This window comes from Lissotriton helveticus, chromosome 4_1 (genome assembly GCF_964261635.1).
Source record: "Lissotriton helveticus chromosome 4_1, aLisHel1.1, whole genome shotgun sequence".
Classification (NCBI taxonomy): domain Eukaryota; kingdom Metazoa; phylum Chordata; class Amphibia; order Caudata; family Salamandridae; genus Lissotriton; species Lissotriton helveticus.
This window is the reverse complement of record NC_136063.1, coordinates 1,205,889,177-1,205,900,657: the sequence shown is the minus strand read 5'-3', so window position 1 is coordinate 1,205,900,657 and position 11,481 is coordinate 1,205,889,177.

The window sequence follows — 11,481 nt, the reverse complement described above, 5'->3', positions numbered from 1 at the left end:
GTATACTGCACAGAGTTAGTAGTTAGTGACTAGATGCTGCTGAAGGGATTATTTAGTGCTCGTTCTTATGAAATGGAGGTGGAGAACGGCGTTTCTTTACAAAAGATATTTCATAAAAGTGTGAGAGATAAAAAAGAAAAAAAATAGTTGTACTAAATTTTCTGTACGATGTTTTCAGACTAGTAAAGTAAGAGTGATTATAAGTGATGAAAATTGTTAGGTTGTGTCTCTGTGCTGAATACACGCAAGGCTTTAGGTGGGCCAGGTCTTATCAGTGCTGAACACTGCTACCCCTATCAGACAACCACAATTTCTTTATCCCACTCAAAGCCCTGAAAATACGTATATTAAAAAAATAGTACAATAAAAGTTTAGGAATTACACCTCTGTTTACTCTCCTTATCTCACATTCTCGATTTTGTGCACCCAACAGTAGAGTTTATAAAAATTAAGTAATAGTGCTTTGTCTAGTATAAAAATAGCACTTATACTTTTATTGGCATGTTTGTGGGATCTTTAGTGTACAGAGAAAGTCATAATCAGTTTGAATGGTAGAAAAGGGACGTGACATATGTTTGAAAGATTACATGGTTTTAGGAATAAGCTCTCCCTGTGCGAGTCCTCAGGCTCGTAGTTTTACCTCTTCAAGCCAACACTGGTAATATACTGCAGCTCTCTCTCTACAAGATACCCCCTTTAGGTTCTCTCTCCCCACATCACCGTATCGCAACTATTCCTTTAGACGTGGTCGGCCGGCAACTCTCCCTATACTGGTGGGCCCGCAGCTGTCCCTCTGTGAGTTGGCCTGCAGCTCTCCCTCTTCGAGTCGACGGGCTGCAGCTCTCCCTGTACGAGCCAGCCAGTCGGCTTGCGGCTCTTCCCCTACGATCCAGCCGGCCGGCCCGCTGCTCTACTTCTGCAAATCACCGGTCCGCTCGCTGCTCTTCCTCTGCGAGCCATCCGGGCCAAAGTTGTACCTCTGCAAGCCAACACTGGAAATATACTGCAGCTCTCTCCGCGAGATACCCTCTTCAGGCTCCTTCTTTCCATATCACCGACGTGTAAATATCCATGTACAAGTGGATGGCCCGCACCTCTCCCTATACTGGTTGACCCACAGCTGTTCCTCTGTGAGTCGGTCCACAGCTCTCCCTCAACGAGCCAGCCAGTTGGCTCGCAGTTCTTCCTCTACAAGCCAGCCCGCCGGTCCACAGCTTTTTCTCTCTGAGCTGATCCGCAGATCTCCCTCTACGCTCGTCATGTTTTCATACATTCTAGTGCTAATGAGCTCTTAAATCTACATCAGGAATCAAATGACCGTCTTACACATATAACCACATTCAATCGCTTCTTAACGAAACACAATGGCCGGAAGAAAAATGTACTTCATTATTTTATAGAGGTTTAAAAGATGACCTAAAAGATTCTCTGGCACACATCGCTGATTTACCTGATGACTATGGAGAATTCCTTGATCTTGTGGTCAAACTTGATCACAGGTTAGGCGAAAGAAAGGGAGAAAGAACGAAGACAGATTTTTTAACCTAATATTTAAATCTGACAGAAAAGACGAGGGGTTGATTCCGATCCTGTAAAAAGCGCTCCGATTAGCTGTACGGAGCGTTTTTCCCGTACGATTCGTACACCAACAACGTCTCCGTACAAACTAGCAAGTATGATCGTAACCCAAAGCGCCACTCCGTACGACTCGTACCAAACACCGTACAACTACAAACTACTTACGGATTCACTCCGTCCGACGCTGTACGCCACGTCCGTACGTAAATCGGCAGCCATTTCCGAACCAGGAAGTACGATACGTGTTGACGACACTCCGTACGGCCCTTTTCCTAAGAGAGCTGTAAACTGCCGTAAATCCAGAGTCCGCCACGAACTGCACCCCGGTACGCGACATACACGACATGAACCCCATCAACCGTGTTATCCAAGCCCTGTACGCCTACGACCTCGTACATAGAAACCGATGACGGAGCAGACGGTGAGTACAACCCACCGCAACAACGGAAGTATACCTGTGCGGTGCGTCACACGCCAGCGCATATCACCATTGCAATAGTGATACGTGCCGCACAGACGTCATTAATCTCGGGGTAAGGTGCGTCACACGCGAGCGCATATCATCATTGCAATAGTGATACGCGCCGCACACACGTCATTAATCTCGGGGTACGGTGCGTCACATGCCAGCGCATATCACGGGAAACATCCTTTACAATGCAACGTTTACCACGCAGTGCCTTTACGACGCAACGCAAACCATTACAACGCATTGCGCTGGGGGGCGCTCTAGGATAGGGTATAGGTTTAATGTACTATCCAACACCTTCCCTACTATCCACGGGGACTGGAGTTGGAATAGTAAATTAAACTATTCACTATCCAGCCCCCCAAAGCAATATGCGTTGTAATGGTATGCGTTGTAAAAACCGCGTTGTAAAAGCATGCGATGTGCAGAGGACCCCCAGCAGTGCCCAACAGTGCCCAACAGTAGAGGGGGTGGGTGCAGAGGACCCCCAGCAGTGCCCAACAGTGCCCAACAGTAGAGGGGGTGGGTGCAGAGGACCCCCAGCAGTGCCCTCTCACAGCCACATGCAGCCTTAAATCTGTGCACACACACAAATATAGATAATCATCAGAAACATTGGGATAGCACAGAGATACCATGGTCCACCTCATTCCTATCAGAAAAATAGACATCTATCACAATACCAACACATTAACATCACACAAACTTGTAGGCGCACAGCACCTAAAGAAATACCCTGAAATGCAATAGTTCAGACAGAAAAATAAAATGCTTTATTCAGCGCCAATCTGTAGAAAAAAAAATTAAATGAGTCCAGGAACACTGAAGGCCAATGGCCAGTCCAACCAAGTCCATTACATTGGTGACTTTGTGGAGGCTGTCACCCCAAAACTTGCCTGCACATGTTGGACTTAGAGGTCCATGGACCCATGGGGGGCATCATCTGAGTCTGGGTCCGGCACCACGGGGACAGGAGAGGGAAAGGTATGTGAAGTGGGCGCAGGTGGGGAGGATTCCTCCACAGTGTCAGGGTCAGCGCCAAAGGTTGCAACAAATTCAGCGCTGCACACTGCTGCCAGTTCAGACAGGCTACCACCTGAACCCGGGGACACAATGGGAGTGGAGGTAGAGGGCTGTGAGTCAGGTGTATGGTGGCTGTGGGTGGGTGGGTGATGTGTGTCCCCTATCCCTGTGAGTGTGCGAACATCCCCCTGAGATTGGGTGAATGTAGGTCTGCGCTTAGACTTACGTGTGGGTGTGCTGGGTGTCTCTGTTGGGGTGTGTGATCTTGTGCGACTGCGTGTATGGTGGACAGGGATGGGAGAGGGGGATATGGATGGGTCAGAAGGAGTGGGGGGGAATTGACGCTGCAGGATGGCAAGTGCTGCCGTCAGTGTTTAGTCCATGGACGCCAAACTCCGACATTGATCAGACATGTCAGCTGACATGCCCTCCATGAATGACAACAACTGTGTCATTATTTGTGTTTGGCCATGGAGGACAGTCAGCATTGAGGCCTGACCAAATTGAATCAGCCGGAGTAGGTCAACAGACTCAGCACTGAGGGCAGCAGGGGAAACAGGGGCAGGGGATGCGGTGCCGGGGACAAAGGAGACACGGGGGCTAGCACGGACCCTAGGGACACTAGCAACTGGGAGGGTGGAGATGGTACTGGAGGAGGGGAGGCCAGCCAAAGATGAAGAAGTGACCATTGCTGCATATTCCCCCTCCTCCTGAGAGTCTGATTCGGAGTTGTCCGCATGGTAGGATGTGTCAGTCACATGTCGTCCGGCCTGCAGACTCTCCTCACCCTCCGTGCCACTGCCTCCCTCTGACTCCTCAAAGCAGGTGGCACTGTCGCTGGGTCCCTCTGCTTGGTCCGCGCCTGTGTCTCCTTCAGATTCTGATGATGATGCTGTTGGCAAGGAGAATAAGAAAAACATATCAGTCACCTATACACATCATACATATCAGCTACAAATCATTTGGGCACATTTCTAAACATGGCATGCATCATGAGTCACATGCCACTGAACTCTGCACAATGCTAAATCTATCCTTGGGCAATTGTGAGAGACACAATGCTCAATGTATAGTAGGATACAAGCAACAGGCAAGGCAAAAACTTGGGGGGGTAGAACGGACTCTAGGGCCCCTAACAACTGGGAGGGTGGAGATGGGTCTGGAGGAGGAGGGGACAGGCATAGTTGCAGTCGATGCCATTGCTGCATATTCCCCCTCCTCCTGGGAGTCAGATTCCGAGCCGTCTGCATGGTAGGAGGTGTTGTGCTCATGAGGTCTGGCCGGCTGACTCCCCTCACCCTCAGTGCCACTACCTCCCTCCGACTCCTCGAAGCTGGTGGCAGTGTTGCTGGGTCCCTCTGTCCGTTCTGTGTCTGTGTCTCCTCCAGGTTGTGGTGATGATGCTGTTGGCAATGAGAAAAAGAACAATATATCAGTCACCTGTCCCCATCATACATATCAGCATGAAAAAATGTTGCGCCATTACTAATCATGGCATGCATCATGAGTCACATGCCACATAACTCTGCACATGTCTAAGTCTCCTAATGCGCAATTGCAAGACACACAAAGCTAATTGTATCCACAGAGCAAAGTCACAAACCAGGCCACAACTTGGATTACAGTCACAATGATGAGCCACTGCCTGTCAACAGGAGAGGTGTTAAGCAATCATCTCTGGGAGCCAATAACATTTCCTGTAAATCCTACAATGACTATCTTCTCCAGCAGCACAGCCTAAGTGCATAGTGACAAGTCCACATCAGATATTACATCCTCAGCACACCACTGACAAGGCTAAACAGTTGGTCCCATCACACCTCCCATGCACAACATCCCAAGCACTCCGTCAATGTGAGTATTACTGCCCAAGAAGTAGAAAATATTATTCTGGCTCTCAATAACTGGCAACCTATATAAACAAATCCAAGGTCACATTGTTTTGCTGCACAATCAATATTTGTCCCAAAGAACATGCTACATTTCTTGTGAATATGCACACACGCACTGCCCAGTGTGAGTATGCACAAAGCAAAATTAGGATACATGGACAGTGTGCACATGTAGCTAACACATGAGAAATACAAAGCATACCAAGGACAAAGGCCACTGAAGCAGACCTGTGTAGTACTCCTTGTTGAGACTCATGATCAGTGCCAAGCTATCATGAAGGGCAAGCACAGTGCACAGGCTGTTGAACAGTTAAGGTACCAACAAGTGTCACAGACCCCCCTCCAACATGATGATGTGCTAAGCAATATGCATACTAATACCTTTCTTCCCTAGGAGGACATGCACAAATATGAAATAGAGAAAGCAGGGGCCAAATGTGGAGGAGGGTAAGGGATGTAAAAGAGCATTAGCTTAAAAAGGGGCATTGAAATTACAATGCATTAAGTGCCTGTCTGACCACATCCCCCCCACTGTGGGAATGTCACCAGGCCCACAAACACTGCAGGTAGCATGTGACACACATGACAGCAAACAGACATGTACCTACCCCCTCCTTGCTGCTGTCCCTCCTGCATCTGCCTATGGAGGTCGGGGAAAACGACGGCCAGGACCCGGAGCAGGTTGGGGGTGAGGTGACGCGTGCCTCCATGCCGGCGTGGAGCCTCCAGCTTAAACTGTACCCGGTCGATACGGCGGGTCCAGCACCAGATGTCCTGCCACCTCTTGCGTATGTTCCGGACCCTGCGGTAGGGTCCCCCCTCAGACCTCACATCCCTGACGGTCCTGGCAATGTCCAGCCAGATGTTCCCTTCTCATGGGCAGATACCTGTCAGGAATAAAAAGTGAAAGTACATCAGTACACCTGCTCCATGTCCCAAAGACTCACACTTGCCCCACATTGATGATAACAACAGGGCAGATGATGCAGACAGGACTAGTATCATTGTTCATGTGAATGTGGCCTGTGAGCAAACACCAATGCACTACATGCCTGTGAAAGGCAACTGATGCCCTAGGGCTTTCAAACCACCCACTGAGCATGGCTAACACTGAACAAGCTATGCTTTTTCATGGTGGTGTCCAGCACGTGACATGCTGGCACATATCCCACGACACCTAAGAACTAGAGGCAGACCACACACTCTCAAGTGAATGTACTTAGCACAATGGCGGTAAGCAGTACACAAGATTTTGATACATCATTCACTGCATGGTAGATATTTTAATGTACACACCAGGCACTCACTCTGAAGTACATTGCATCTCTCTGCCCCATAAATACACAATGGCTGTAGTCACACTCACACATTAAGCACTCACCTGATCCCCTGGTTTCCCATACAGCTTGCTGTAGTTGGGTAGGAGGGCATCCAGCAGTGTCTGGTTCTCCTCCTCACTGAATGCAGGTGCCCTCTCCATGCTCAGCAAAAACTGGGTCCAGGGAATGCAGAGACAGCAGCAGTGTTGTCCACTCAAATATTGTGCAGGCAAGTGCCCTCTCACAGCCACATGCAGCCTTAAATCTGTGCTGCTGAGGGGCTGTCATTCTCAGGAAGACAGTGTGATAGGGCACATCACTTTGCATCCTATGTTTCATCCAATCCCATTACACATAAGGCCCTGACACACATTTGCATGGTTTCAAATTTCGGCTCTAGCTAGACAACAAACATAGCAACATTGTATACTTTTGGCCAACTGAATTTTGCAGGACACCTGTAGCACACTCAAATATCAGTTTCCTTGACAAACAGCCTGCATTCAGTGCATCCAACTCGTCCCCTAGGTGTTCCTATGTATTTTCAGGCATCCACACACAAGTATGGTGCGTGAATCGTTGCAAACGCCATCTTTCGATAGTGATACGACCCGTACACCCGCACGCACCAGTGGGGTACGCTCCTGACTTGTATCGCGTATAGGCACAATGCATTGGTGAGACGACCCGTACACCCGCATGCACCAGTGGGGTAGGCTCCACACGCGTATGGACACAATGCATTGGTGAGATGACCCGTACACCCGCACGCACCAGTGGGGTACGCTCCTGACTTGTATCGCGTATAGGCACAATGCATTGGTGAGACGACCCGTACACCCGCATGCACCAGTGGGGTAGGCTCCACACACGTATGGACACAATGCATTGGTGAGACAACCCGTACACCCGCACCCACCAGTGGGGTACGCTCCACACACGTATGGACACAATGCATTGGTGAGACGACCCGTACACCCGCACGCACCAGTGGGGTACGCTCCTGACTTGTATCGCGTATAGACACAATGCATTGGTGAGACAACCCGTACACCCGCACATACCAGTGGGGTACGCTCCACACGCGTATCGACACAATGCATTGGTGAGACGACCCGTACACCTGCACGCACCAGTGGGGTACGCTCCTGACTTGTATCGCGTATAGGCACAATGCATTGGTGAGGCGATCCGTACACCCGCACGCACCAGTGGGGTACGCTCCACACGCGTATGAACACAATGCATTGGTGAGACAATCCGTACACCCGCACGCACCAGTGGGGTACGCTCCTGACTTGTATTGCATATAGGCACAATGCATTGGTTAGACGACCCGTACACCCGCACGCACCAGTGGGGTATGCTCCATACGCGTATGGACATAATGCATTGGTGAGACGACCCGTACACCCGCACGCACGAGTGGGGTACTGTGTATATCACATGCTCCAGTCAATGCATGTGTACAGTGCGTTCCACAGGCTCACGCATGGCACCATTACTATAGTAACAATAGGAAAATACATGGCAGGGATGTGGGTGTGAGTTCATCATGAGGATGTCCATGTATGTATTCGCATGGCTGACCTACATTAGCAGGCCCCCGGTGTGGCACACAGTCAAATAGCAGAGGGCATGTGAACTAGTGGCACTGTTGATGTGTGATGGGCTGTGGAGACATTACATTTGTGACGGGCCACTATGTGGTTTACATTACCTTCACACTTGTCACATGAGTAACATAATGGACATGTAGTCATTCACATGAACACTGGGATGGCACACTCTTCATTATGGACATCTGTCACATGATGCCAGGGACAGAGGCACTGTCTCACTGTACCAATTTAGGATTTGCATGACCCTGTGTGACAATGTAATGTGTGTGCCATGTAATCCATTGGACATGCTGTTTGTATTGGGTAAACGTCATCCTCTATCGGTGCATCTATGATGGCTCTGTGTCGTGATAGCAAGTGTCACACATGTACGCACCCCAATGCCACAGGGGCATTTCCACAACTCATGTGTGGGATGGCATCATAGAGCATTTGGCCACAGACATACAGATCTGCATTCAGAGGATGTCTGTGGTGTAGTATTGTAAAATGCTAAACTCATGCACAATATCACTGAATTGCAAAATATAGAGCTCATGTGACGTGGGTGTGTTCTGTGCAGTCAGCTGTCTGGATGTGCTGACCACCTTCTCATGCAGGTCACGTGACAAGTGTCACTGACGCTATGCATTGGTCTGCCAACTCTGACATGGCCAGATTATCTTTTGTGTGCATGTCATGTACATTTCCAAGACAACAGGGGAATCAGTTATGTGTTAAAAGAGCCAAGTAGCTTGCATAACTGTCCATGATGTATAGCCCACGGCAGGTTCATAAGTGATTTCATGTGTGTAATCAGTGCTGATTGTGCCATGTACATTGTAAAATGTTTTAGCTGATAGTTGTACACTTTTTTCCCCACACATGTCGTGCAGGGCACCCCCTCTGCCAAGGCCGTTGCCTGACTTGGATGCCATGAGGGAACGGGATTGCATCCGCCGCTACAGATTTCCACAGAAATCGATTCAGGATTTGACTGACTGGCTGGAACCACACCTACACCCGCGACACAGTTATCCAACTGCGGCTGACACCCAAGGTAAAGGTGATGGCAGCCCTACATTTCTTTTCCACAGGTACGTTCCAATTCACCATAGGTGATGTGGGGGGGATGTCCCAGACCATGTTTAGTCGTGTCCTCCGTGATGTCTTAGCTGCTATGTTGCAGCACATTGATGTTTTCATTAAGTTCCCCACTCCTCAAGAGTTGAACAATGTCAAGGGTGCATTCTATGCCCTGGGATGCATGCCACATGTAATTGGGTCCATTGATGGGACACATGTTGGACTGGTGCCACCACAGGCTCAGGAGCAGGCCTTCCACAACCGGAAACATTACCACTCCATAAATGCCCTGGTGGTGTGTCTTGCTAACATGATGATTTCCCATGTTTGTGCACGTTTTCCAGGATCATGCCACGATGCATTCACCATGAGGCGGAGCAGGGTACCACAGATGATGCTGCAGCTGCGCAACCATCTGGCATGTCTTGTTGGTGGGTATACACTGTTACTCATGTATGTCTCAATGTCAATCATCTCTCTCATGGCTACTCATTGCACACTCATTGACATGATGTATTGTTGTAGGAGATGCCAGATATCCGAACATGCTGTGGCTAATGACTCCACTATGCAACCCCAGAACTGCCGCAGACCAGCGTTGCAATAATGCACATGGCCCGACACGGCGTGTGATAGAGCGTACGTTTGGACTCCTGAAGAGCCGGTTCAGGTGTCTCAACAAGACAGGCGGATCACTACCATACTCCCCGCTCAAGGTGTGTGACATCTTCACCGTGTGCTGCATGCTGCACAACATGGCAGTGGAGGGGGAGGTGCTACTCATCCTTGATCCTGATGAAGAGGACCATCCGCCCGTTGAGGACGAAGGCCTTGGCCAGGATGCTAGCGATGAGAAGGAGGACGGTGATATTGGGAGTCAACTCATACGCAACTTCTTCTCATAACAGTGAGTACCTGTATGATAGTGTGCAATCTACCACCATAGAGTGACATGTGTAGCATAATGTGTGTCCAGCAGACTGTACACAATATCACTTTGATGTTGGTGGTGCTGTGTCACACAAGTAAAGATGTCATGCCACACACATGAGCACAATGATTACAGTTCGAATGTACAAGTGTACTACGTTGTCAGTGTATTGTACGTGACCATGTCTAAATGAATCTATACAGTACGTGACCCCTTGTGTGCCTGTCCTTTCCAGGTTGCCCGGGCTGTTGTCCGTTTGTGTCATCTTGGTCCTCCTGCAATTCCTCTTGATGATAGCAATGTCGGGTGAATCAGCGTACCCTGCACAGACATGTCGAAATGTCATTTTGGGTAAGGATTCCAAACCGGCAGTTCATTGTTGTAATGGTTTGTTCTTGGGTAGAAACTGTTCCTGCGCATGTTGTAGGCCCATACATAGATGTCACATTGCCATGTATCAAATTGCATGTAGCGCCACTCCCATGACAAGACAGTCACCTTTACTTGACAGTCATCTGTAGTTGAGTTTAGAATTTGGTGAATGCATCAATGTGTGTTGACATTGACCCTGACACATTGCGGATGCCACGGGTTGCCATTGTGTGTGACATCACAAACACAGGCACTGTGGAGAATTGCTGCCTCACTGTGTGCAGCAGGATGTGTCCAAATCATCCACTCAACCTTGTGGGCCAGTACAGTTTGATTTCCTGTGAACCATCTTGTGCCGGTGTGGGCCAGTGTATGTCCCACATGTTCTGTCAATTGTCCTGTGAGTCTGTTTGCATGGATGCATTGCCCCTTGTGGCAGTAAGTCATGTCACTGTCACATCGTTACCTCAGTGCCGGTGGACAACACTGCTTCGCTAGCCTTCTCAGTAAGTTGATGTTAACTTTCCTTTTTCATGATGCCAGGTATGTTGCCCTGATTACAACACCACGTTGGCCTGGAGCTAATGTTCACACTTACGTGGCAACAGTCCGTTGAGATAAATGTCTGAAATCTCTTCTGCCATGCAGCATATCCTGGTCACGGAAGGGATGTATCTTTTAGCATTGTGCCTATGTACTCGGAGTTGAGTTTGTTTACACATGCTTTTCCTGTCTAGCATAGTAAGGCACAGTTGCAAGAGGTAATGAGTGGGCCCTATGGGGCTTAATGTTGTTTAGGTTATTTCCTTTCTCATTTGAGGAGCTGCTTATGGCTCTTGTGGGTGATGTCAACTTTCCCTTCATGACCCTCACTTATTCACAGGGCTGAGTACGTATAGTTGGCTTTGTGTCATTTGCACTGCTATACGTCACAATTGCTGAGATAGTGAGCATCAATCATACACTGTGACGTCGTTCATGACTGCATGGATCTCATTCCATTGTAGCAGCCTAGTTAGCGTCATATATGCTCCATTTTGGTGAGAACCCCTACCAACTCTCATGTGTCCCTGTTGAAGGATCTGTTCTTGGCTCATTGCAAGATCTGTGATCACTAATAAGACACAGTGGCAGTGGTTACACTACACAGGTGTGAGTGGTACAGTGTAGGTGCCAAGATAATCTGAGATTCTGTAACTGAAAGTATGGA